The sequence below is a fragment of the Ursus maritimus genome (genome assembly GCF_017311325.1).
Source record: "Ursus maritimus isolate PB19 chromosome X unlocalized genomic scaffold, ASM1731132v1 scaffold_X1, whole genome shotgun sequence".
Classification (NCBI taxonomy): domain Eukaryota; kingdom Metazoa; phylum Chordata; class Mammalia; order Carnivora; family Ursidae; genus Ursus; species Ursus maritimus.
In genome coordinates, this window is record NW_024423319.1 from 30,906,325 (window position 1) to 30,934,205 (window position 27,881).

General features: G+C 45.2%; 1 long non-coding RNA gene across 1 annotated transcript in view; it reads right to left on the reverse strand.

Annotated features, from left to right (window-relative positions):
* Positions 1–3,794: 3,794 nt before the first annotated feature.
* The window catches only part of LOC103677718, a 65,357-nt gene continuing 41,270 nt past the window's right edge, over positions 3,795–27,881 (reverse strand). Inside the window, exons 4-5 of the long non-coding RNA XR_005834546.1 lie at positions 27,321–27,438; positions 3,795–5,674 (exon numbers count right to left, since the gene is read on the reverse strand). This is a non-coding gene — a long non-coding RNA (uncharacterized LOC103677718). The remainder of the gene's footprint in view (positions 5,675–27,320; positions 27,439–27,881) is intronic.

Sequence of the window (27,881 nt, forward strand, 5' to 3'; positions counted from 1 at the left end):
GGTATAACAAATCACCCCAAAACTTAGCTGCTTAAAACATATATTCTCTGGAATCCAGACATGGCTTTGCTGGGTCTTCTGCTTCAAGGTCTCTCACAAGGTTGCAATCACGTGTGGGCCAGGGATGCAGTCTCATCTGAAGGCTCCACGGCAGAGCATCTGCTTCCAAGTTCATTCACACGGTTCTTGGAAGGATTCAGTTTTTCACAGGCTGTTGGACTAAAGATTCATTTCATTCTAAACTGTTGGCTAGAGGCCTCCCTTGAGTTTTTGCCACGTGGGTCTCATAACATGGCAGTAGGCTTTATCAGAGCAAGTGAGAGGGCAAGAGAGAGGGTCAGCAGGATGGAAGTCACAGTCTTTTGTAACCTAATTACAGAAGTGACATCCCATCACTTCTGTCATAGTCTAGTCATTAGAATCAAGTCACTAAGTCCAGCCTGCACTCTAAGGGAGGGCATGAATACCAGAAGACGGGGCTCAATGAGGGTCATCTCTGAAAGCTGCTAGCCAAAAGCAGAGGGTGTCAGTAAAAGAGAATTCTAGGGTGTGGGTACTCAGGGGGCTTTGATTGTATCTGTAATGTTTTCTTTCTTTCTTTTTTTTTTTTTTAAAGATTTTATTTATTTATTTAACAGAGATAGCCAGCGAGAGAGGGAACACAAGCAGGGGGAGTGGGAGAGGAAGAAGCAGGCCCACAGCAGAGGAGCCTGATGTGGGGCTCGATCCCATAACGCCAGGATCACGCCCTGAGCCGAAGGCAGGCGCTTAACCACTGTGCCACCCAGGCGCCCCTGTAATGTTTTATTTCTTAAGCCAAGTAGTGGGCACGTGGGTATTTATTGTAATGTTTTATATAACTTCTTTAGGTCTGAAATATTTCCTAATAAAGAAAAAAGAGGGGTGCCTGGGTGACTCAGTCAGTTAAGCATCTGGCTCTTGGTTTTAGCTCAGGTCATGACTTCAGGGTTGTGGGATCCAGCCCTGTGTTGGGCTGTGTGCTGGGCATGGATCCTGCTTGGGATTCTCTCTCTCTCTCTCTCTCTGCCCCTCTCCCTCCCTCTCCCACACTTGCTCTCTAATAAAAAAAAAAAGAAAAAAATTAAGGTTGAATGGGCCTAATCACTGAATCTGTTTAAGAAAAGAAAGATGAAGGGGTGGTTATTTAGAAGAGGGAATGGACTGGAGGAGATTATGCTAAGTGAAATAAGTCAAGCAGAGAAAGACAATTATCATATGGTTTCACTCATTTATGGAACATAAGAAATAGGAAGATCGGTAGGAGAAGGAAGAGAAGAATGAAGGGGGGGTAAACAGAAGGGGGAATGAACCATGAGAGACTATGGACTCTGGGAAACAAACTGAGGGCTTCAGAGGGGAGGGGGTGGGGGAATGGGATAGGCTGGCGATGGGTATTAAGGAGGGCACGTATTGCATGGTGCACTGGGTGTTATACGCAAGTAATGAATCATGGAACATTGCATCAAAAACTGGGGATGTACTGTATGGTGACTAATATAACAAAATAAAAATCATTAAAAAAAAGAAAGAAGAGGGGATGAGAGAAGGGCAGGGGCCCAGGGGTTTGAGGAGTGATAGAATCATTTCTACTTTTAGTGAAGACTTCCTAGATGCTCTCTAGTTAGTGTTAATGCCTCCTCCCCATATTCTCTAGTAGCACATCTCATTGTCTGTCTGACATTAATATTATGTAGGTGTGTAGGGGTGTATTTATCCCCCCCCCTCCAGGGATTGTCATGTTCTAGAAGGTTCATACCTCATAGGATTTTATTTCTCTTTCTATCCTATCTCACCTAGCACTGTACCAAATAACTGTTTGCCAAACCAAAGTGGACTTAATGCTTCCCCATCCTGTTCTGGCATTTGTGTTAATAGTTTAGATGCATTATATCTTACTGTTCATTAAAGCCATAACCACAGGGTGAAACAGAAGGCATAAAATCCCTTTGTCACTATTATTAAGTAGGGAGAGAGCAAGAAAAATAAGTGGTTACCCATATAATGTGGTGAGGTATCATGAAACCCCTCTTCCAAATAATATATTCCGTACCATGTAGCCGGCTCTTTATTTCTCATAGGACCATCTCCCTAGGCTAAGGGATTATTTCCAGGAGAGCTGTTAAAATATAATCTTCAAATGGCAACTAAATAAACCCTAATGCAATATTTCTTAATTTTTAGAGGGATATTGACCTGTTTGAGAATTTCAAGGAATCTGTGGATATTCCCCACTCTGCATACGTAACATTTTTCAATTTCAAGTAAGGATTTGTGAACTTCCTAGAGAAACCTCTACACTCGCCCTTCAAAAGACTGAATTAGGACACTGAAGGAACAAATCATCACTCACGGGTATTTTAAGGTTGAGGGGCACAATGGACAGTGAGCAGGAAGTGGGACCATTGTCTGGCAAGGGGAGAATTAGGCGGGACATTTTTTTTAAAGGTTTTATTTTCTTATCTGAGAGAGAGAGAGAGACAGAGAGAATGAGCAGGGTGGAGGGGCAGAGGGAGAAGCAGACTCTCCACTGAGCAGGGAGCCTGACACGGGGCTCCATCCCGGGACCCCGAGATCACGATCTGAGCCGAAGGCAGACGCTTCACCAACTGAGCCACCCGGGAGCCCTTAGGGGACACATTTCAACGCAGAAAGGACCTGGGTGGCCCCCAGCTAGCTAGCATCCTGACTGAAAGCGCCTGGGTTTAGGGGACCCCAGGGAGGCAGGGGGTCACGAGGATAGGGAGTCAGGATGCCTTGAGATCCTATGAAAGGACATCAGAAAGCAAGTGCTACCAAAGTCAAAGTGCCATCGACGTGGACTTTTTCAAAAGATGTTGATGTTAGAAGGACAATGGGGATGACAATAGCTGTAGTCGGTGACAACGTCATTTTCAGAACCTTAGGAAGTTCCCGGTGAGGCTGGAAAATCTAGGCCTCGTTACTGGTGTCCGGGAAGGGCGTTGATCCTACGCACGCTCAGCGTGCAGATTTCCTTCCCAACGCTGTTCTGCTCTATGATTCGCTCTACTCATGATCCGTGTAGCAGAATAAAACACTTCACTTTAGGACGAGCCGATAATAGCCTGTGGGGGAAAATGAAGATGGCAGCTGGGTGCTCGCTCTGTACAACTCCGAATGGGATCTTGCCCATTCCCCAAATCGTACTTACAAGCTTTAAAGCAGGAAATTCAGTATAACTAAGCGAACCTGGACAGATGCCCCATCCAGCCCGTGGCTCCAGTGACCACTGCCATATTCTCTCCCCCTTTCTGACGAAGACATGTCTGTGACTCCATCACAGCTCTCTTCTCAAGAAACAGCATTGGTAACTCTACTGGAATGGGGGGGCGGGGAAGGAATGGCATGGTAACCCCACCGTCTTCTCTGGTAAGAGAGAAACCTTTCAGTACACAGCCCACCCCTGGCTTGCCCCTTGGACCCAGAAGTACAGAACCCGCCATGTTGGAAGGGTTTGCAGGCCCGTGCTGTTTCTCTTGGCAATTACTTTAATTCCCCCAAATAATCCCTTGACTCTTTTGAACTTCTCGGAAGAGAAACTGAGGAGATGAGGAGGGGCCAGGTACGCACAGTTATCCACAGCTGCCTCACCTCTCAAGCCCACTTTCACTACTGAAGCTTTTGCAGAATCCATAAAGAAGGCCCTGAAACAGACTCTGATGGGGCGTTAATGTCCTTTAAAAGTTTTCAGAAGTAGGATTTACCAAATGTTCAAAAATAATTTTGATGAATCACAATCGTGAAGAAACAGTTTTCTGTCTTTATTACAAAGTTATTTTTAAAGTGCTTCTTCATGAATCATGCAAAATAACTGATTGCAAGATAAATTGTCATCTTCATGACTATTTCCGAGACAGGGAAACTCTAGTTTAAAAAAGGCAACCAATATTTTAATGAAAAGAACGATGTTCTGCACAGTAACAGAAATGACACAGTAATGAAACCATGTGCTCCCCAAATGTAAATTATATCATTATTTAATATTACTAATCTTAAATTTTGATGCAATTTGAATCCATAGTCAAGCTCCAAATTATCTTGGCAAAACGGCAAATCCCTCTAGATTATTCCATCCTTTCCAGATCACAGCAACATTGTATCTTAGTTTTTGAAATCGGAACCAAATTTTGTTTGAGAGAGAGACATATTGACGATAAGAGGCTATGAATTCTCTGTCCAGGCTGGTTTCTATTCAAAGTGAAGTGAGGAACACTGAATACTTTCACAGGCATTAACACCACATACCATTTCTTTGTTAAAAAAAAAAAAAAAGGAAGTATTTTAGTAGAAGAGTGTTCTCTCTCAGGTCCTTCTGTTCTCCTCAGTACCATGAATACCAAGCATCTGGTTGTACTGACACTCATATTCTCAGGACCATGTTTTGAATTGCGTGGAGGGCATTCGGTGCTTATAAAACCACGCTGAGATGCTTATGGCTACAGACTCCTCCCTGTCTCGGATGTTTCTCGCACAATGACAGTTGGCTCTGTGTGCTAAGCGCTTTATGGAATTAACTCAATTAATCCTCCCAATGACTCTATGTTGGGGTACCAGCAGGTTGAGTGACGTGTCAGAGACTATGCGGCTAAGTTAGATGCAAAGCCAGGATTTGAACCCAAGCCATCCAGCTCCAGAGTAATGCTCTTTACCTCTAAACTGTAGGCCCTGCTCCCTAGAGCAGGCATTCAATAATTTTCAACACAAATAGTTATTTGTCTGATCTTTTTTTGCTAAACACATATTGGCACTTAAACATCTTGTGATTCCTTCTCTGCAAGAGTTTTCAGAGACAGATCGTGATTCACAGAAGAAAAGCACTCAATACATTATGATGACAGCTCCTCTTTAAATAAAGACAGTGTTATTAGGTTTGGTGAATACCTTGTTCACCCAGCATATTTCCGAATCACATCTGTTTTCTGAAAATCACGTTCTCTGTTAAAAGAAGAAAGACGGGCTTGCAGTGAAGATAGTCCAAAACTATGATGCACATTTTTTCAATTGACAAACATTTACTGAGCAACCAGTCCTGGATGTGCCTGGCCCCAGGGATACAAATCAAACAGGACATCTTCCCTGCCCTCAGGGAGCCCTCGGCCAGGCAGGGGACACAGACAGTCAGTGTGATAAGTGCGTCGACGGACATAAGTGCAGGATGCTCAGGGGACGCAGAAGAGGGGCATCAAACCCACACGTGGGGTGAGCGCCAGCTTCCTGAAGGAGGAGGTGAGGTCGAATGTTCATCCCAAAGGACAAGTATCTGGCCACACTGGGAGAACCAGGGCACAGACTCTGAAAGTGGCTCCGCGAACTGGGAGACGATGTCCTTCGATGAGCACACCCAGACCCTCCCAGGTTGATTTTCAGGAGACGATAATCGTATGATTTTATGTCCACACCTGTGATTCAAGTGGTGTTTGCCTTTCAGGGCAACCTGGAAAGATTTGCTGACGGTCGTTGAAAAGTTGCCTGACTTTATGTCAGTTGGTTGCTTTCGTAACTGAACCATGTACAGGTCTTCGCGTTTCCCTGAAGCGTTCGGCTGATGGAGTGAACAGAAAGCAACGCGATATACTGAGGAGGTCGCTGTCAGGAACACCTCGTCGAGGGTAGGTACATGATGGCCATTTGTTTGCTACACAAAGAAAGGAGTGAATGCTTAATGTTGAGTCTCGGTCATTTAAACAAAAATAGCTTGTTTTCTTCATTTCCTGTGAGCCAAGGTAAGACAGAACAGCCCACGCGTGGAGAGGGATGGCTGCCTCGGCAGAGGCTTATAGTTTTCTCAAATATCAATTTCAAGGACAGTAACTTAGAACCACGAGTGGGAGATACAGTAATCCAGGAAGGGGCGGTTCTGTTTTGGTGGCGTACCTGCCCTTGAAAACCAAGCCACCCGAGGATCACCAGCAGTGTCCCTAGAGAGGGGGGGAAAGGGCTTGGGAGATGGGGAAGTACTGTCCCACACAGGGGGGCTCAGTGCTCGGAGCTGGTGACAGCCGGTGAAAAGTACAGCAGCCCGGTTGCATGCCAAGGCAAGAGCTTGAGGGCCCTCTTCTCTGCAGCCCTCATCCCCTAGGTGGCCGGGACTGCTGGAGAGAGCAAGGAACAGAACACGTCCCGAGGAAGCTGAGGTGAGGCTTTGGGGAGGCCTCAGGCATGCCATGCTCCCTGGGAAGAACAGGATTTCCTGGGATTTGAGAGCGAAATGACCCCGGGTAGGAGGACACACTGGGCCCTTGGGAGAAAGGAACACGTGGCAGGCAAAGGACAGACACCAAGGCAACCTTGACCTGTTTCTCCCAGCTGTCAAGAGCTAGGCCCTGTGAGCTCAAAGAGTAAGGGGCAAGACAGAGCAGGAAAGAAAGGATATCTGCCTGCCTACCATTTCTTTACTCCTCTTGCCCATGAAATGTTTACAGCACCGTGCTAGCGAGCTGAAGGGACTACAGAGAAAGTAATCTCATGCCAAGAGAGTCGACGCAGACCCCCTTCACCGCGGTTCCACGCACAGGCTGTGCTGTGGGCGAGGCTGGGGTAACCAAACGTTGTCCTTCCCCCATAATACGTCCTTTTATTGACCTACCGTGGTACCAAAACGATATCGACTGCTTTTCCCCTTTCGGAACACTCTAAGCCACAATCACTCATTCACAATGAGCTTTGGTTACTTTTTAAGATAAACACGTGTTGAAAAAGAATCCCAAGAAAAAGGGCCGCAGCACAGTGTGGGATTGATGGGGAGGTAGGAAAAAACGCTCTGGGAGGCTGTGGCTGAGAAGCATAGATCGAAGAGCCCAGAAGACGCTGATGAAGAAATGGATGAAATGACATAGTCTCAATTGAACATCTATTGTGTGTCAGGTGGTCTCATAGCTCCTCACACAAAAAACCCTCTGGGTAGTAGGTATTACTCTCTCCATTTTTCCCTGGTAATATTCTGAGGATTAGACAGATTAAGTAATTTGCTCGTACAGCTAGTAAGTGACAGCCAAACTGGAATTCCAAGTCCTGTCGCTATGCTGCCTTGAGGATAAAGTTGCCTAAATGGATGTATCGGGTCTGATCAGGAAAAAAAAACTGCAGGAGCTCTTTGATCAGAGGGGATTTAATATACATACAAATACTGCGTAGTCTTACTTATACGAGGTACGAGGATACTCAAATTTAAAGAAATATAGAGGAAAGAATGGTGGTTGCCAGAGGCTGAGGGAGGGGGGAAATGTGAAGTTATTTAATGGGTATAGAGTTCCATGTTTTTTTTTAAGATTTTATTTATTTATTTGACAGAGAGAGAGAAAGAGAGTGAGCATGAGCAGGGGGAGTGGGAGAGGGAGAAGCAGACTCCCTGCTGAGAAAGGAACCCCAAGCAGGACTCGATCCCAGGATTCTGGGCTCATGACCTGAGCCGAAGGCAGACACTTCACTGACCGAGGACGCAGGCACCCTGGAGTTTCAGTTTTACAAGATGAAAAGAGTTCTAGAGATGGCCAGTGATGATGAACACCACTGAGCTGCACACTCAAAGCGGTGTAGATGGCAGATTTGATGTTATACATATTGTACCGTGATTTTTAAAAATTAAAAAAAGCAAAAGTGAAATAAAGACATTTCAGATATACAAAAGATGTAAAAAGTCACCACTAGCAGACCTGAATTGTAATAAATGTTGAGGAATATCCTTTATGCAGAAAGAAAATGAAACCAGATAAAAACATGGATCTACACAAAGTAATGAAGAGTATTACAAACAGAAACTTCATGAGTAAATATATGATATTTTTCCTATTTCTTAAATCTCTTTAAAAGATAATTGACTATAAACAAAAACAATAAAAATGTATTGTGGGCCTTACAACTTATGCATAAGTAAATTATATGAAAACTACAGAATAGGGACGCCTGGGTCTGGCTCAGTCGGTTAAGCATCCGACTCTGGGTTTCGGCTCAGATGGTGATGTCATGGGTCCTGAGGTCAAGCCCTGTGTCAGGCTCCATGCTCAGCGGGGAGTCTGCTTCTCCCTCTTCCTCTGCACCTCTGCCTGCTCATGCATTCTCTCTCTCTCTCTCTCTCTCTCTCAAATAAATAGGTGAATCTTTTAAAAAAAAACCTACAGTATAAAGACCAGGAGAAGGGAAACAGAAGTACATTATTGTAAAGTTTCTACCTTCTTTATAAAGTGACAGAATATCACTTGAAGGTAGACTACGATAAATTAAAGCTCTGAATTCTAAACTGCAAAGCAACCACTAAAAGTAAAAAACAAAGAAGTATAGGCAAAAAGCCAACAAAAGAGATAAAAATAAAAACTAAAACAATTAATTCAACAGAAGGCAGGGGAAAAAAGGAACTGCAAGATGACACAGAGAGAAAACAAACAGCAAGATGAAAGATTTAAGCCTAATTATATCAATAATCACATTAAATATAAATGAGCTAAACACCTTACTTTCCGACTGCCGCTGGAACAAACGACCACAAACTTAGTGGCTTCCAACAACATAAAACACCTACAGTTAGTTCTCCAGGTCAGAAATCCGACCCGGGTCTCACGGAGCTAAAAATCCAAATATCAGCAGATCTGCACTCCTTCCAGAGAGAATCTGTTTGCTGACCTTTTACAACTTCCAGAGGCCGCCTGCATTCCTCAGCTCACGGCCCCTTCCTCCATATTCAGAGCACATGACTCCAACCTCTGCTCTGTCATCACATCTCCTTCTCACTCTGACCCTCTTGCCTTCCTATTTGAAGACTTTTGTGACTATATTGGGCCCACCCCAATAATCCAGGATACTCTTCCCACACCAAAATTCTTCACTTATCACAGCTGCAATGTCCCATTTGCCATATTGGGTTACTGTTTTACAGGTTCACAGGATTAGAGTGTGGACATCTCATCTACCATACACCTCAATTAGAAGGAAAAGACTGTCAGACTGGATAACAAAGTAAGACCCAAACGTACGCTATTTATAATAGTCTTTAACTACAAATACACAAATAAGTTAAAAATAAAAGGATGGGAGAGGACGCCTGGGTGGCTCAGTCGGTGAAGCATCTGCCTCCGGCTCAGGTCGTGATCTCAGGGTCCTAGGATCGAGTCCCGCATCAGGCTCCCTGCTCAGTGGGGAGTCTGCTTCTCCCTCTCCCTCTGCCCCTCCCCCCGGGCACTCTCTCTCTCTCTTTCTCAAATAAATAAATGAAATCTTTAAAAATAAATAAAAGGACAGGAAAAGATATACCTTGTGTAGTAGGCTGAATGGTGGCCCCAAAGATATGCCCATGTTCTAATCCCCAGAACCTGTGAATATTACCTTATTTGGCCAAAGACGTGATTTAACTCAAGACTTTGAGGAGTTTATCCAGGACAGCCCTAAATGCAATCACACGTACCCTAATAAGAGACACACAGAGAGAGATTAGACACACACAGAGAAAGCAATATGAAGATAAAGCACAGAAAGAGATCAGCCACAAGCCAAAGAATGCTGACCCAACAGTGGAAAGAGGCAAGGAACAGTTTCTCCCCTAGAGCCTCAGAAAGGAACGTGGTACCATCTATACCTTGATTTTAGACATCTCACCTCCAGAACTGTGGGAGAATAAATACCTTGTTCTAAGCCACCGAGATTTTGGTAATTTTTTCTGGCAGCAGCAGTCAACTAATAAACCTAGCTAACTAATAGCCAGATCCAGGAAAGACTGATGGCTGTATTAGTAACAGGCAAGGAGATTTCCGATCAAACAGTATTACCTGGGATGATAATAATAAAGGGGTCAATTCATCAAGAGGATATAACAATCTAAACTAGGTTTATGCACCTAATAATGAAGCTTCAAAATACACAGAGCAAAAAGCATATTTGAGTCATACAAAGTATGTATTCTGACATCAGTAGAATTAAATTAGATTCTAATAACAGAGATCTGGACACTCCCCAGATATCTGGAAACTAAATGATCGCACATTTACAAATAACACGTGTCATAGAAAAAACCAAAAGGGAAATCGTGAAGTATTTTTAACTGAATGAAAATGAAAACAATGTATCAAAATGTGTCAGATACCTCGCAAGAAGTATGTGGGGGGGAAATTTACAGCACTGAATGCATAGGTAAGAAAAGAAACATTTCAGATCACTGACATCAGCTTCTACCTTAAGAAACGAGACAAAGTAGATCACACCACGCCCAAAGTACGATGCAGCAGAAATCAATGAAATAGAAAGCAGAAACTGAACAGAGACATTCCGTGATCCTAAAAGTTGGTTCTTTCAGAGAATGAGCAGAGGTGATAAAATGCTGGCTGTGTGGATCAGGGAAAAGAGAAAACACAAATTACTAATGTCAGGAAAGAGAAAGAAGATGGCACAGCAGATTCTACAAATACAGAGAGGATAATAAAGAAATATTATGAAATGGGGCGCCTGGGTAGCGCAGTCGTTAACTGCCTGCCTTCAGCTCAGGGCGTGATCCCGGCGACCCGGGATCGAGTCCTACATCGGGCTCCTCCGCTGGGAGCCTGCTTCTTCCTCTCCCACTCCCCCTGCTTGTGTTCCCTCTCTTGCTGGCTGTCTCTCTGTCACAGAAATAAATAAAATCTTTAAAAAAAAAAAAAGATAACGCTCATAACCATCGGCACTTGGAAACTTCGGGTCACGTTCGTTATCTTGATCGTGGGGATGGTTTCATCGGTGTATACATATGCCAAACCTGAAATCGTGCAGTGCGGCATCGAAACAGACAAATATACCAATAGGACAAAACAGAGAATTCCGAACTATACTCACACAAATATAGACAGCTGATTTTTTACAAAGGTACAAAAGCAATTCATTGGAAAAAGAATAACCTTTTCAGCAAATGGTGCTGGAACTATAAGGTATTTATCTGTAGGAAAAGAAAAGCACATTGAATTCATTCCTTGCCCCATCCACAAAATTAACACAAAATGGCTCATAGAAGTAAATATAAAAGCGAAAACTGTAAAACTCCTCCCAAAAAATGCAGGAGAAAGATCTTCATGACCTTGAGCTAGGCAATGTTTTCTTAGATATGATACCAAAAGCACAATACATTAAAAATGAATCGATAAATTAGACTTCATGAAAATATAACACTTCGGCTCTTTCAAAGACACTGTTAAGACAATGAGAAGATAATCCACAGACTGGGAGAAAATATTTGCAAAGCATGTATCTGATAAAAGATTTGTATACAGAATATGTGAAATACGCCAAAAGCCCAAGAAGTAAAGGAACAACCCAATCACTATAAAATGGGCAAAAGATTCGGAACAGACATTTCACCGAAGACATACAGATGGCACAAAAGCGCATGAAAAGAGGTCCAGCACCATTGGTCACTAGGTAAATAAACGCAAATTAAAAACCACAATGAAGTAACACTACACACCAAACAGAATGGCCAAAACGAAGAAGAATGGCCATAGCAAGTGTTGCTGGGATGCCAATGGACGAGAGCTCTCTTCCACAGCTGGGGGTAATGTAAACGGTACCACTTTGTAAAAACAGTTTGGTGGTTTTTAGCTTTTTTAAATTTTTTTATTTTTTAAAGATTTTATTCATTTATTTGAGACAGAGAGAGCATAAGCAGGGGGGAGGGGCAGAGGGAGAAGCAGACTCCCCGCTGAGCAGGGAGCCCGACTCAGGGCTCGATCCCAGGACCCTATCCGAAGGCAGACGCTTAACTGACTGAGCCACCCAGGCTCCCCAGTTCGGTAGTGTTTTAAAAAGTTAAACATGCACCTATGAAATGATTTAGCCATTATTCTCCTAGATATTTACCCAAGACAAAAGAAAGCATGCATCCACAGAAAGTCTCATACACAAAAGTTCATAGAAGCTTTGTTTGCAATAGCTAAAACGTGAAAACAAGCCAAACGTCCATCAACAGGTGAACGGATAAACAAACAGGTGAATGTTAAGCCAATAAGACTTAAAAAGAACTGACTCACACTATTATAGTGTGGAGTCTAGGCCTGACCCATGAATAAAGCGTAAACCTCTGTTTAGATTTTCTTTAGTTTCTCCCATCAATACTTAATATTTTTCAGTGTATAGGTTTTGCACATCTTTTGTCTGAAATTCCTTATTTAATATTTTAGTTGCTATTGTAAATGATATTTTTAAATTTCAGTTCACTGGTTCAATTGTTCATGACAGTGGTTTTCATTGTAAAAAAATTATCTATTAATGATGTAGCCTACAACTTTACTAAACTCATGTGTTAGTTCTAGAAACTTGTTTTAGATTTCAACCAGTTTTCTGTTTAAGAACAGGCTATCTTCAAGTAACGAAAATTGTACTTCTTCCTTCACAGCTTGGGTGCCTTTTATTACATTTTCTTGCCTAATTGCTCTAGCCAGAACCTCTACCACGGTGCTGACTCTCCTTGACTGGTTACTGACCTTATAGGGAAAGCATTCGGGCTTTCACCATGAAGTATGATGTTAGCTGGAAGTGTTGCAGAGATGGCCTTTATCAGGTTGATGACGTTTCCTTCTATTCCTAGTTTGCTCAGAGGTATTATCAGTAATAGCTGTTGGATTTTGTCACATGATTTTTCTGTATCTATTGAGACGGTCCTATGGCTTTTCTTTGTTACTTTTCTAATATGGTGCATTATAGTGATTTATTTTTGAATGTAAACCAAACTTGCATTCCTGACATAAACCACACTTGAAAATGATATATTATTCTTTTTACATATTGCTGGATTCAGTTTGCTAAAATTTTGTTTCTGGTTTTTGCATCTCTGTGCATGAGGGATAGTAGCATGTAGTATTACTTATTTAATTTTTATTTAAATAATGTTATTTACTTTGGTATCAGGGTAATGCTGTCTTCACAGAATGAATTAGGAAGTATTCCCTCCCTTTAATTTTCTGGAAGAATGTGGGTAAAATTGTATTATTTCTACCTCAGGCTTTTGGCAGAAATCACCAGTGAAAACATCTGGGCCTGGAGTTTGTGTGTGAGAAGTTTTATAATTGCAAATTCGATGTCTATAATAGATTTAGGACTATTTATGTTAGACATATTTTTTTGAATGAGCTTTGGTATTTTGTGTCTTTCAAGTCCATTTCATCTGAGTCCTCAAATTTATTGACGTAAATCCTTTCATAATATTTCTTTTTTTTAATTTTTTTTAAAGATTTATTTATGTGACAGAGAGACAGCCAGTGAGAGAGGGAACACAAGCAGGGGGAGTGGGAGAGGAAGAAGCAGGCTCCCAGCGGAGGAGCCCAATGTGGGACTCGATCCGGGGTCGCCGGGATCACGCCCAGAGCCGAAGGCAGACGCTTAACGACTGCGCTACCCAGGCGCCCTTCTTTTTACTTTTTTAACGTAGCTACCAGAAAATTAAGGATTGGTGTGTAACTCACATTATATTGTTATTAGACAGTGCTGCTGTAAGGCGTCCCACACATAAAAACTTCAGGAACCAGCTAGCACTCCTTGGCTGGGGGTGTGGGGGGTAAGAGAAGAATTCATAATTACTCAAACTTGGGGGAGGGCCTCCGTGGAGCTGAGACTCAGATTTCTGAGAAGGAGGCGCTTGCTAGCTGGTGCTGGGATCTCTGAGCTTGGAGGAGGGTCCCCGGGTGCTAGGGCTCAGACTTTCGAGAAGGAGGCACAGAACAGTGGTGGTGTCTCTGAGTGGGGCACGAGGAAGCTCATTCTTCCAAGCGATGGAAAACCGCCAAGCAAATTGAGCTGGTGCTATAGGAAGGCACTTGTTTCCAGGGTCAAAGTTCACATAACGGGTACTTGGTACGTGGCGAAGCCACACCGCAGACCGGCGCTGTCGGACTCCAGAGTCCCTGCTCTTGGAAGTCCCTATGCCGTGCTGCTTCTCGAGGGCCCTTGCTCGGTATTCCCACAGCCCCTCCAGCATACCTCTGTCCTAGCACTGAGTGTAATGGTGTGAAACTATCTGTGTAGGCACCTGCCGCTGCACCGCGGGGGTCGTAAAGCTTAATAGTCTCTGAGGCAGGGTGCGATCGTGGTTAGATCACGAAGTGATCACCTAACAAGGTTCCGCTGGGACCCTGCTTCTTCCTCTCCCACTCCCCCTGCTTGTGTTCTCTCTCTCGCTGGCTGTCTCTCTGTCAAATAAATAAATAAAATCTTTTTTTAAAAAGGATTTTATTTTTAAGTACTCTCTACACCCAATGTGGGGCTCGAACTTACCACCCCAAGATCAAGAGTCGCACGCTCTACCGACTGAGCCAGCCAGGAGCCCCGAGCTCACAAATTCCTATCGAAATTCCACTCCCACATATATGCCACATTTTGTATAAGAAGAGCTATTCCTTTTACCTTTTGAATTTATGGATTATTTAGTTGAAGAAATGGATACTCTTCTCTTAAAAGTTTTAGAGAATTTATTCACTCATTCTAAATTGGAGAGTACTTAGCACTGGTAATGCTTCTGGTATAATATTGCAATTCTGTTGTAAGAGCACGTTATCAATGTTGTTAAGAAAATCTGTCTGGTTTTATGTAAAATACACATTCATGGGGTGGGGGTTGAGGTCGGATTCTAGTGCCTCTCTCTTTGTTAGAATAAAAGCATTTTGTTTTTTCATATGCCAAATTATTAACAATGGGTCATCTTCGGATTCTGATTAAAGTCACATGTGAACATACAAGTGTGAACTTCCACCAACAACTTCAACCAACCAAGGTGTAAAAGGGACTGACACTGGTGTTAACACAACCAATACTCAGAATTCTCTCAGATACAGCAGTTAGATTTGAGGAGGTGAAGGTAGTAGAATTTTTCTGAGTTAGTTGCTTTATTTTATTTTTTATTTAATTTTTTAGAGAGAGAAAGCAAGCACGAGCGGGGGAGGAGGGGAGGAGGAGAGGGAAGGAGAATGACCACTGAGTGGGAACCCCAACACGGGACTTGAGCTGAAATCATGAGTCAGTCGCTTAAGCAACTGAGCCACCTGGGCGCCCCAGAAAGCAGTTGCTTTAAAATCTTCCATCCGGGGCACCTGGGTGGCTCAGTCGGCTAAGCGTCTGCCTTCATCCCCGGGATCCTGGGATCGAGCCCCGCATCAGGCTCCTTGCTCAGCGGGGAGTCTGCTTCTCCCTCTGCCTCTTCAGCACTTCCCCCACCCCCTGCTCATGCTCTCGCTCTTTCAAGTAAAAACGTAAGACGTCTACCTTTACATCCTGAAATACCACGGAGACACTGACCAAACATGTTCTTAGAAAGGTTACCAGCAACCTCTTGCGAAGATCATGTTACGTGTTGGCTAAAGAGGCCAAAGAGAACGGAAGGAAGAGCTGTCTGTACAAGTGTGTTAGTGGAGTGACGGCAAGATCCAAGCGGAGGGACGTTCTGGAAGAGAAGTGAAGATGTCTTGAAGGGCAATTTGAATGGTTCTTTCCCTTTCTCTTCCTCTTGGTCAAGTTTCTCTGGTAGCTGAGACAGGTGGTGGCAGACAAAGGGACTAGGAAGAGGGCCGGGGTGGCTCTGAGGACCAAGCACAGGCACCCGGAGGGCTCTGACACTGTTACTAGGCTCCGGCGGGCTTTCCGTTCTCTCTCTCGAACTCTCTCTCCCTGCACCCGCTGACACGGCCTCTTATACACACCCGAAATCTTCAGTTCCCCCTCTCCTCCCCGATCCCGCCAGAATGCAGATTTCTGCCATGCTCACTTTCCTTTCACTAGCTTTCTCTCTCCTGACACTTCCCTACTGCAGTATTTCCTACTTTAAAGGGGCATTACCTCCCGATTCTGTGTGATCGACTCTCTGGTCCCTCTAGCAAGTTAGGCTCAAAAGGAACGACACAGAGCTCACAGAGGCTGGAATCAAAATTTATAAGCTTGTACAAAACAGTACACAAAATAAATTTATTTTTATTAGATTGTGTGTCAGAAGTAAAAAAAAAGATTACAGATGGTACCTACTGGTGGGCTAGAGATTGAACTACTTGCATCTGAGGTCAGCTGCCAACCTCCAAAACATTGCTTTCCACTATCCCTACGATTCTCACCAACAGGGTCACTATTCCGAAGACGTACAGATACGGGTTCTTGGAGCAAAGCAGTGACATAGTTCATATTTGGCTTTGGCCCAGCCCGTGCTCAACAACTGGGGAGTGATTTAAGCTCTCTGAACTTGGGTTTCTTCATCTGTTCAAAACAATCCTTTCTCTTCTCCATACCTGACACGCATTTCTTGGCATCCCTGAGCGGCTGGTACTTAATATCCAGTAAGAGGCAAACTGACGAGATGGTCTCTCTTCCCACGGTATCTACATTTTATTTATTAATAGTCTCTTAGCAACTGACATCTGATGGATACTTACAAGCTTTCACCTAATCCTCCCAGTAGTGGTAGTCCAATCGTATATCTGTCTCTACCCTACCTGACAAGGAAATGGTCTGCAAGAGGTTTACATGACCTGCCTGCCATTATGGGAGCAATCAGTGGTAGAACTAGAATCAGAAATTCTATCTTCTCACTCCTGACCCAGGGCACTTTCCGAGAGGTGAACATTTCCAACCCCGGTGTTTCTAGACCCTCCATGCTTCTAACCATCTGGACAGAAAAAGGGAGAGGAATCCCAGGCTTTGCACTGAGCCTAAAACCACAAGCCTCGCCTCTAGTTTCTCAGATGCACTGGGTGCTTTGACTGTCATCCAACCCTCTTTCTCAACTCTGGAAGCCCTTACCATCTGAAGTCTACCAATCCTGGCCTGGACACCTCCTCCAGGCAGCCCCTCCTGACCAACCCACACTACAGTCCTTATTCCCTTGCATTAAAATCCTTTAGCACCTGAGAATCCAGAACCCTCAACTAGTTGTGTGTGTGTGTGTGTGTGTGTGTGTGTGTGTGTGTGGGACATACCAAACTACCAGAGGTTTAATCAAACTGTCAGATTATTCTAGGCTATGAACAGGATGAATACAAATTCAGTTCAACTTCTTAAGTTTGCCTCTCCACCTAAAATCCTGAAGTCATCACTGACGGTAAGTGGGTCGGGCTAGAGGCCCTGCAAGATCGTCATGAAGGACAGCAGCAGAGGTCTCAAGGCTGTCTTCCTCCATGAAGGAAAGTGGGTTCAGAGATTATGGAAAGATCGGCCAGCTGAACCCAAATGAGGGTTCTCCATTGCCCCAAGTGAACCAAAAATTTCTGCTTGGGGAGCTTCCTAAGCCTAACCCTAGAGTTCTAGGGGGTTGTGTCATTCTCCAAACGTGATATGTATGGCTAGTCCAGCTTTTCAAGCATCTTCTTCTGCAAGAAGATGGGCATTTCAATGATACATGGGACATTTTCGATCATAGCCACACTGTCCAAAGCTGACCTGGGCGTGTCCGATAGCTGTATTTTTCATCCAGTGGACAAGTGAAATGTACAGCAGAAGGGATCAAAGCCCTGGCATGCTGGGACGGAAATTTGCATGGAACTCCAGAAGTGAAAAGGCCAGCAACCCCTGAGAATGAATGGCCCCCAGAGACTTCTGAAGCCCTTGTTCTAAGGAAAGGAAACCAAATGGGGTTCTCTTTCATTTCGAAGGATGAGGAAATGCTTTAGGACACCAGGAAGGGATGAGCTCTCCCGTATGAGCTTTAGCACATTAAAACGGATGGTGGCAAGGACCAGCACAACATGCTGCTAGTTATACTGGCTGAAGAGCTACAGGGCTAGCTAGCCTTTGGAAGTAAAACTCTTCTGGGTGTCCTAGCTACTAAAATATACTTTAGATACTGAGGTCAGTCTAAAGATTTCCATACTCATTCAGTTCAACAAATAGTCCTCTGGTGTCTATTTTTCAGTTGCTAGTTGCTGGAGATGCAGAGATAACAATAACTAGTTGTAGTAGTCAAGCGTTACCAAGAAGTTTGTTCTGTTTTGTTTTACTACGAGAGACCCTCTGCTGGGTGCTCTAGAAAAACCATCTTGTTTCATTCTTGCCATCACCCTATGGCATATTCTTAGCCCCACTTTACCAATGTGGAAAAGGGTGTAGGGAAAGGTTACACAACTTTGTAAGGTCACACAGCTAGTACACAGCAGAGGTGGCCCTAGTCCCAGATAGATCTAATCCCAAACTGCACAAGCCAACCACGATCGCAACCTGCCTCGGAGACTATTAAGCTTTACGACCCTCACGACGAAGGGGCAGGCGCCTACACAGAGAGACAATTTCACACCATTATGCTCGATGCTAGGACAGAGGTATGCTGGAGGGGCTGTGGGAATACCGAGCAAGGGCCCTCGAGAAGCAGCATGGCGTAAGGACTTCCAAGGGCACGGACTCTGGAGTCCAACAGCACCGGTCTGCGGTCTGGCTTTGCCACTTACCAGTTACGTGAACTTTGACAAGTTAAACCTCTGTGTGCCTCAGTCTCCTCATCTGAAAAGAGGAATAATAATAGAAGCTAACTCACAGAGCCATAATGAGGATTAAAAGTGCTCAGAATAGTTCCCGGCACATAATAAGCACTATACATGTGTTAAGATAAATAAGCTTAAGTCGGAATGGGATTACATTCTTGAAAGAGCTGATGCCTGGTTTGAGTCACAAAGGATGAGTAAGGTGAAGGAAAGTGGCGAAAGTGGGCCAGGCAGGCACACAGCGTGAGCCCAAACCAGCATCGTGGGTGGGGGCGAACTTACACGCAGCTTAGTAATTCCAGACTGCAGCATACAGTGCAAAAAGGAGAGAGGTTGGGGGGGGGTTCTGGAAAGGCCTTATGTGTCACTTGAAGGAGTCTGGACTTTATTTCCTATGGACTGGGAAACCATGGAGATAAAGAGTTTTATGCAGGGGCACAATATGAACGGACGTACACAGCAGGGTAGATTTGTTCTATGGTCTAAAACTTACTTTCAAAATAATCAGCACAGGGGCGTCTGGGTGGCACAGTTGGGTACGCGTCTGACTCTTGGTTTCGGCTCGGGTCGTGATCTCAGGGTCATGAGATCAAGCCCCACGTCGGGCTCTGCCCTCAGCGCGGTCTGCTTGAGATTCCCTCCCTCTCCTTCTGCCCCTCCCGCTCGTGCTCTTTCTCTCTCTCTCTAAAATAAATAAATAAATCATTAATAAAAATACTCAGCAGAGGGGCGCCTGGGTGGCCCAGCCAGTTAAGCATCCAACTCTTGATTTCAGCTTAGGTCATGATCTCAGGCTCATGAGATGGAGCCTCACATGGGGCTCCACCCTGGGCGTGGAGCTTGCTTAAGAGTCTCTCTCTCCTCCCTCTGCCCCTGCCCCAATGTTCATGCGTGCGCACGTGCTCTCTAAAAAAAAAAATAGCACAGTGTGCGATACGCATACCCCTGTGCATCTATATGTACACATGTACACATACGTACGTCCTAGGGACAGTTAGTATCTGAAGTACTCTAATGAGGAACACGCTCCCCGGGTGCTCAGTTTGCATCTGAAAGACTAATTATGCGATGCCTGGGCGGCTCAGTCATTTATTTAAGTGGTTGCCTTCGGCTCAGGTCATGATCCCGGGGTGTTGGGATCGAGTCCTACATCAGGCTCCTGGCTCAGCGGGGAGTCTGCTTCTCCCTCTACCCTTCCCCCCTGCTCATGATCTCTCTCTCTCACACTCAAATAAATAACATCTTTTTTTAAAAAAGACTAATTATGAATACACACTTCAGAGGCAGTGCTGCAAAGCTTCAACCAATCTACCTAAATCTACCAGAGAGGGTGTGCTCATTAATGTAAGGAATGTTAGAAATGAACTTTCACTGGTGAAATAAATGGTATTCTAGATTTATGGATCTATACTGTCGTCTGCCCTCGCATGAATGGGGCCTAAGACACTGATGAGCCCAGAGTGGCATTCTAGGGCTAGGAAGCCATTGGGTCCTGCGTCCTGACACCTAATGGAAGATTCCACGACCTGATCTAACCGCAACTTTAGCTCAAGTGCAACTACTGGAGAACTGCGAGATGTGCTTCGGCGAACCTTTCCTGCGTGGGGCTTCCCGGTCTTATGAGGACAGGTAGGACTTTGTCTAACCACTACTAAATGTGTGCTTGGCAGAACTGGGTCGAAGCCCTGTTTTCACTAGAACGGACCACCTGGTAGGGAGATTGTGCAGGGTGGGGTGAGAATGACAACCCGCAGCTATCTCTAATTACTGGAAGCTACTGAGAGTCGCTGAAAAATCAGTGACGATGTGAAAGGCTAAACAGGCTTAGCTTGCTTTGCAGGAGGGCTCGAGGAGGGCAAACATGGAGGCTGCTGCAAGGGGCTCCGTCAAGAGATGCCGAAGTTCTGAACGAGAGCAGTGCCGGCGAGTGTAAAGAAGATGAAGTCAAGAGCTATTTAAGAGGTAAAATCAGGAAGTCTTGGTGATCCGTTGGACGGTAAGGTCCTGGAGCAGTCTGTGACAACATCTAGGTTTCTTGTTTGAGTGACTGGGTAGGCGTTGGTGACACTCACTGAGGTAGGGGACAGTAGAAAAGCCAGAGGAAGAGAAAGTTTGGGGGTGGGGCAGGGACAAGCATTTTTGGGATACGCTGAGCTTAACGTCTACACGGAGACGTCCAGCAAGCATTTGGATATTAAAGGCTGAAGCTCAGGCGAAAGTCCGGGCTTGAAATGTGGATGGGAAGCCATCAGCACACAGGGCTAGATACTTTAAGAGTGGATGACCCCTCACTTACCATAACACAAAGTCAGTAGGTGATGGTGACAAAGTGTTTGTCAAGAAAATAGGATGTGGAGGGGTGACTGGGTGGCACAGCGGTTAAGCGTCTGCCTTCGGCTCAGGGCGTGATCCCGGCGTTATGGAATCGAGTCCCACATCAGGCTTCTCCGCTATGAGCCTGCTTCTTCCTCTCCCGCTCCCCCTGCTTGTGTTCCCTCTCTCGCTGGCTGTCTCTATTTCTGTCAAATAAATAAATAAAATCTTTAAAAAAAAAAAAGAAAATAGGATGTGGAAAAACAGCATTGTGGGTCCTCAAAAAAGCAAACTGTGGAAGTGCCAAACGATCCAGCAATTCTGGGTATGTACTCAAAAGGGGCAAAAGCAGGGAATCGAGCAGGTATTTCTACACTTGTGTTCATGGCAACATGTTCCTAATAGCCAAAAGGTGGAAACAACTCAAATGGCCATCGCTGAGCAAATGGGAGAACAAAATATGGTGTGTGGATGTGTGCGCGCACAAGCGTATGTGTATAAAATAGAATATTATTCAGCCTTAAAAAGGAATGGAAGTCTTATATGTGTCACAACATGGATGATCCTCGAAGACATTATGCCAAGTGAAATAAGCCAGACCCTGAAGGACAAATGCTGTAGGATGGCATTCATATGACTTTCCTGGAATAGTCAAGCTCGCAGTGACAGGAACTAGAACAGCGGCTACCGGGGACCCGCAGGGAAGGGAACGGGAAGTTACTGTTGAACGTGTACAGAATTCCAGTGTGAGATGATGAAAAAATTCCGGAGATGGACGGTGGTGATGGTTGCACAATGATGTGAATGTCCTTAGTGCCACTGAACTCTACACTTACAAATGGTTAAAATGGTAAATTTTGTGCTATGTATGTTTTACCACAATAATAAAAAAAGAAATAGCAAGATAATAATCATATTCTCTTTTTTAAGATTTTATTTATTTACTTGAGAGACAGAGAAGGAGACTCCCCCCTGAGCAAGGAGCCCGATGCGGGGCTCGATCAAAGGACCCTGAGATCATAACCTGAGCTGAAAGCAGAAGCTTCACCGCTGAGCCACCCAGGTGCCCCAATAGTCGTATTCTTTTACATGACTGAGGTAAACACCGTGAGGAAACTTCAAGGAGTGATTGTTTCTGGGAAGAAGGAAAGGGGTAGGCATAGGGAGATTTGCTTCTCATTATAAGCCTTTGGTACTCTTCAATTTCTTTTTTTAGCTATATGCCTGTTTTATATGATAGAAATGAAAACATTTTAAACTACAAAAACAAGTGGATGAGCGGCACCTGGCTGGCTCACTCGGAGGAGCGTGTGACTCTTGATCTCAGGGTTGTGAGTTCGAGCCCCACGTTGGGTGTAGAGATTACTAAAATAAATGAACTTAAAAAAAAAAAAGAAGTGGATGAGATCACTCAGGGAGAGTTTGAGAAGCTGGTGGGAGAAGAGGTACCTTAGGGTAAAGTTGCAAGAAACAACATTATCCACTAAAACAAGGTACTAAAAAGGGTTATTACAAGGATCCAGGAGAATCACACAGACATTTACTGTAGTAAGCATGACAGCAGCTCCCAGGATCTAAAAGTTGTCTGGGTGCCTTCTCCTGGGCTCTCTCTCATCACTCTCCCTCGCCCCACTAGTCCCTCCCACAAAGCTTCCCCTCTCTCCCTCCTCTGCTACTCCACACCTCTCCTCTGGCTCGTGATCTCTTCCTTGCTTCTCTGGGAGCATCGACTTGATTTCCCTACCCCCTTCCCTGCTCAGGAGTGTCTTCAGGTCACTCGCCCATTCTCACGTGGCCAGAATCGTAGCTTCAGCCTCTGAGGCTATGCAACTTCTCAGCCCTGTTCCCTAACGGTCACCTCCCTCTATCTCGCTATATTCCTAGGCATCCCCCTCTGCCTAGATATCCATTGCCAGTCCTAGTGGCCAGGCCCAAGGCTTCACCATCCCTTCTACGGTGGGTGACACTGTGGGGTTGGGAAGTATTGCAATAAAGGAGACTTAAGCCGGGCATTAACCCGAAATATAACTACTATCAAATAAGGTCCTTGAGGAATACAGGAGCGGGAGAACAGGAGAAGAAAAGCCATGATGAGAGTTTCTAGTGGGTGAGTGGTTGAAGGATGCTGAACACTGCAGAGCAAGATCACTTAAAACACAGACTAAAAGGTTCGGCATGGGGGGGGGGAAGGAAAGGAAGGAAGCGGGACATGACGTATAGACTATTCTTTAAGGAGGCTTGGCTGACAAGGGGGACATCGGGTAAAAAGATTTTTGTTTTTATTAAAACAAAACTGAGGTTTTGTGACGGTTTCAAATGCAGCAGAGTATAAAGGAAGAGTAAAGAATTGTTCAGAGATGGGCAGGTGAAAAGGTTGGCATTGAATGGGAGAGAGGATACGCTATCCTCGGAGATTGGCAGAAAATCATAAGAACTATGGTTACAGCTTTTCGATCCAGAGTTCATCTTATTTTGCCATAGACACCAACCCTGACCGTAGGCCTACTCTTAAAGATTTTATTTTATTTTATTTTTTTAAATTTATTTATTTGACAGAGAGAGACAGCCAGCGAGAGAGGGAACACAAGCAGGGGGAGTGGGAGAGGAAGAAGCAGGCTCCCAGCGGAGGAGCCTGATGTGGGGCTCGATCCCAGAACACTGGGATCGTAGGTCTACTCTTAATTCAAGGAAAGAGGGTCAAGGACAGAACCTATAACAAGCCAACACTCAACAGTGCGTGCAAGTTGCCGACTCCAGATCTGGTCATTCCGGGTGAATGTTTAATTTGGGTCTAGCTTTCCCTACTGTGGGTGGCTCTGGACCCATCCCCTTAACACCCAATTGGCCACAGGCCCCAGCAAGGCCAACTACTAACCTTTACAAATTGTAATCAGAAAAGGAAATACATAACGATAAAGTCATACATCATATTCTGGAAAGGGGACAGGAGTAGGAATCATGAGCTCTGTCACCTTCCTTCTGGGGGTGTTGGTTTCCTCATCTGTAAAAGTGAAGGGGCGGGGGTGAGTTGTTTCTATGGCTCCTCCAGTGGGAACCCTCTGTTATTCTTTGACCTCTGGTTTATCTAGGCTTTTCTTGTGGTGGTATCAACGCTCTCTTACACTAATACAAACGGGTGGAAGGTGGCCACGTTCTTTTCAAGCTCCTGATAAAAGGAAAAACTCCAAAGAACTGGGACAATCACAAAATAGGGTAAATAGAGGAAAGTAGGAGTCAAAGGGAACATGTGATTGACCTTTTGCTGTTGATGTCAGTGCTCGGCTGGACAACAGTGAGCCTGGGTTTCCATGAGATCAAGTCAGTGGCTCAGAAGCGGGAAAACCCAAACCACCTCTTTGTCTGGTCAAACGGAGATTGACTCCCCAACCCTGCTGACTTCGGAGGAGACAGTGAATGTTTTCCTCTCTTCCTAACATCCCTCGCAGTCATCATAAGTATTAAGAATGTTCTAATCTATGTACAAGAAAGGGGGATGCACTATTGTTCTCAAGTAACCAACTATTCTTGCCACATCCTCAAAGCTTCCCTGGGTTGGGGGGGTGTGGAATTAAACGAAGGACAGTATGCCCTGCCCACCTTCTCCCATACTGCCAGCTAGGAACAATTTACCCGTGTTCACGCCTAGGCTCCTCACTCCTATTCTGAAGTCTAAAAATACTTTGCTAAGAGTGGGATTGTGAATAAAGATCGTGCTGTCCTTTCCACAAAAAGCTGGTACGACTGATCTATGAGTAAGCCACAGCCTTTCATTTCTTCTGCAGGCTTGAAGATGGGATCGTTCTGTGTCAGCTCTACCCTCTCACGCTCTGGTGACCACGCCGCCTCCATCTGCGCCCGGGGTGGCCAGGGGCAGAGGCCAAAGCAGCGGGCACCGCCTGGGGCCTCACACCAACCCCGTCCTGCGGTCCACCAGCAGGCCACGTGTAGCCACGGGCTGAGCACCCGCGCCTCAGCACTGCACGCCACGGGCTCCCAGCTCCTGCTTCCAGCAGTGAGGCCGGAAGGGTCCCCCTGAGCAGGGTATTGGGGGGGCGGGGGAAGGACACACTGCCGTCCTGTTGTTGGACCAGGGCAGGTCGAGGCCGGCCCCAAGCGTCAACTGCCAGCTCTTTGGGCAGATGGTCTCACCGCCGTGAGAGAAGGGGCACACAGTCGCATGGGGTGGGGAGGGGGGCTGGGGCAAGAGTGTGAACAAGATGGAAAATGAAGGGAACAAAAATGGAGGGGCGGTGGCTGCACCCCCCGCCCCCAGTGGAAATGTCCGTGCCTTGACCCCCAAGGCCCCTGCCTGCGCTGGGATGCAGGGCTCGCTCGGTGGCGTGGGGTCTCAGCTGCCTTCCTAGCCTCGCCACGTGCGTTCTGCTTCTGCGCCTTACCCAAGGGCCGAGGCCGCTACCCAGGCTGAATCCGGTAAGAGCGAGGTGATAAAGGTGCTTTCGATTATTCTTTTGTCAGTCTAAACATTCTTTCGATGCACTGAGAGCCGCCTCTATAACACATAAAATAAGCAGCCGTCTGTTTCAGGAGCTATCAGATCGAAAATGGGTTGATTCGAGCACAGTCTATGGACTGTGTCAACGAGTCAATGAGTCAACAGACTCCTTGTTGGGCATTGGCTCATGGACAGAAATGAGCTGCGTTCTTGGCCAGACACACTCTTACTTCATCAGTTCTATGTGTCTGTGTCGGGGGCAGGCTGTGAACATAAACTGGGTGAGGAAGACTAAGGGTCTGGTTAACCCTGGGCAGAAGGGGAGCTCAGTTTCTGGACTGTCCTACGGCCCTCAGCTCCGGGATCAATCCGGCCACCCGAGACAGAATCTCTCCTCTCACAGAAACTGGCTCACTTCATCCTCCAGCTGAAGTCTCCAATATTCAGCAGTTGAGTTCCTTTTATAAGTAGGACTTCAAGAATGGCCTGCCCGTGGGGAGAAGGAAAAATACTAAATAAAGAATAAAGTTCTCCTGAGATCTGAAGGTGCCCTCCTCCTTGGCTTTGCCTAAGTACACTGGATTCAAACACTTAAAAAATAAATTGGGTTTCAAGGCTCTTAGTGTTTTCTTGGTAGATAGATGAGACAGAAGCAAACAAGGCATCCAGCTTTCCGACTCAAGAGTGAAGGCCTACAAAGGCATGATCCAGGTATATTTGTGAAATAGGCAACATTTGCTCTCAGCATGCGGTAAGTGCCCCCTTGGAACATTCCCCCACCTTCCAGCCCACGTCCTTGGGTCCCGGTATCTCCTGGTGCCACCTGGACATGCAGGGTCGTTCGTTCCCTGTCCCACCTCTGATTTAAGCTGGGGTTCCTATTCCTTAGTGCTGGGCACCAGTCCAGACCTATCCTATACCTCAGATCAAAAGGTTTTGTTCAAATCTCTCAGGGCCCAACTTCAGAATGGGATATCCCCGTTAAGTGACATGTTTGCATTTTTTTTTTAGAGAGGTCTTCTGGAATTTGTTAGCCTAGATCAGTGATTCTAATGGTAGATATTTTGGGGTACTCAAGAGGGCAGTTTAAGAACTCCTGAGACCGTTGTACTCATTCCTTTGTATGGAACTGGCTCAAGAATCATACAGGGGCTCCTGAGCAAGACCCATATATATGTCTAGAGGTCTGCTAGCCACTGCTGTTCTGGTAGGTTCCCCAAGTGGTAAGAGAAGTAATTCAAGAATAATTCAGACGGGGGCGCCTGGGTGGTACAGTCAGTTAAGCGTCGGACTCTTGATTTCGGCTCAGGTCTGATCTCAGAGTTGTGGGATCGAGCCCCGTGTTGGGCTCCACACTCAGTGCAGAGTCTACTTGAGATTCTCTCTCCCTCTCCCTCTGCCCGTCCTGCTCGTGCTCTTTCTCTCTCAAATAAATAAATAAATCTTAAAGAAAAAAGAATAGTTCAGACACTCAGAGATACCGCTTTCTGGTTTCAGAATTCAGAGATGTAATGCTGGTTTAGAAATCACCATCTACTTCTTGCTTCTCTACTTTTTTCACCGGAAGAAACAGATTAAAAACTGGGTAAGAGAAACATGTTAATCACTGTCAGTCATTTGACCAAAGGCGATTTAATTGCGCAAAAATTATACTGTTACTACACTATTACGAAGCCTGCTTAGAGAACTAACCTGAATAAAATCAGGGAGCAATTCTTAAATTTAAAAATGTGCTTACATGAACTTGGACAGACACAACAGCGTAATGAATCTCGAAGGCATTTGCTGAGCGAAAGAGGCCAGTTTCAAAGTTACCTCCTGTATGTTTCCATGTATATGACATTCTCAAAAAAATAAAAGTATAACGATGGAGAAACACATCAGTGGTAGCCAGGGTTTTGGGGTGGGGGTGTATTACAACACAGGGCTAGCATTCGGGAGCTTTAGGGGGATGAAGGAACTGTTCCATATCCTGCCTAGAGTGGTGATTACATGAATCTATATGTTAAAATTTGTAGATCTGTACATACCTATAAGTCAACCTTCCTATATGTTAATTTAAAAACTGAAGTAAGGGATAATTACTTCTCCCACTGTTTAGTCCTCTGCGAAATCAAGTTTACCTTCTATAAACAGTCAAGCGATAAGCTCAAGATGTTCCCAGTCTGAAGAATAGGCAGGAAAAGGCCTTTGGGGAAAAGACGATGATAACGCTCTGAGCTCCTCCTGAAGACGCTGAATCTAAGGAGAAGGTAAAGCACGTGTCAGGAGGTGATGACCAGCCATGAAACGGGGTTTGTAGCCAATCACCCACAGCCTCTCATCCCCCCTCGGAGTTTCCTTTGTGGTGAGAGCCAACTGACTGACTGACTGACAAGGGTTGGGGGTGGCTTTTCGCTCTATGGAGCTAACAGGCCCATTGAGGCCTCCTGTGTTGGCTCCACGGGCAGGGATCAGGCCAGTGGTTCTGATTTTGGAAGGGCTAGAGTGGGAACAGGCTGACATACCTTATTTTGGTTTCCTAGTGCTGCCCTCTGCTCTGAAGATTTATAGAGCAAATGCTTGCTTTTCTGTGAAAGTGATTTTCAATTAAATTTGGTTACTGAGAATTTCCAGAAGGTGAACAATACCTCTTTGGATTATTAGAGGCCCCCCAAAAGGTGCTGCACCCCCAGGTGTGGGGA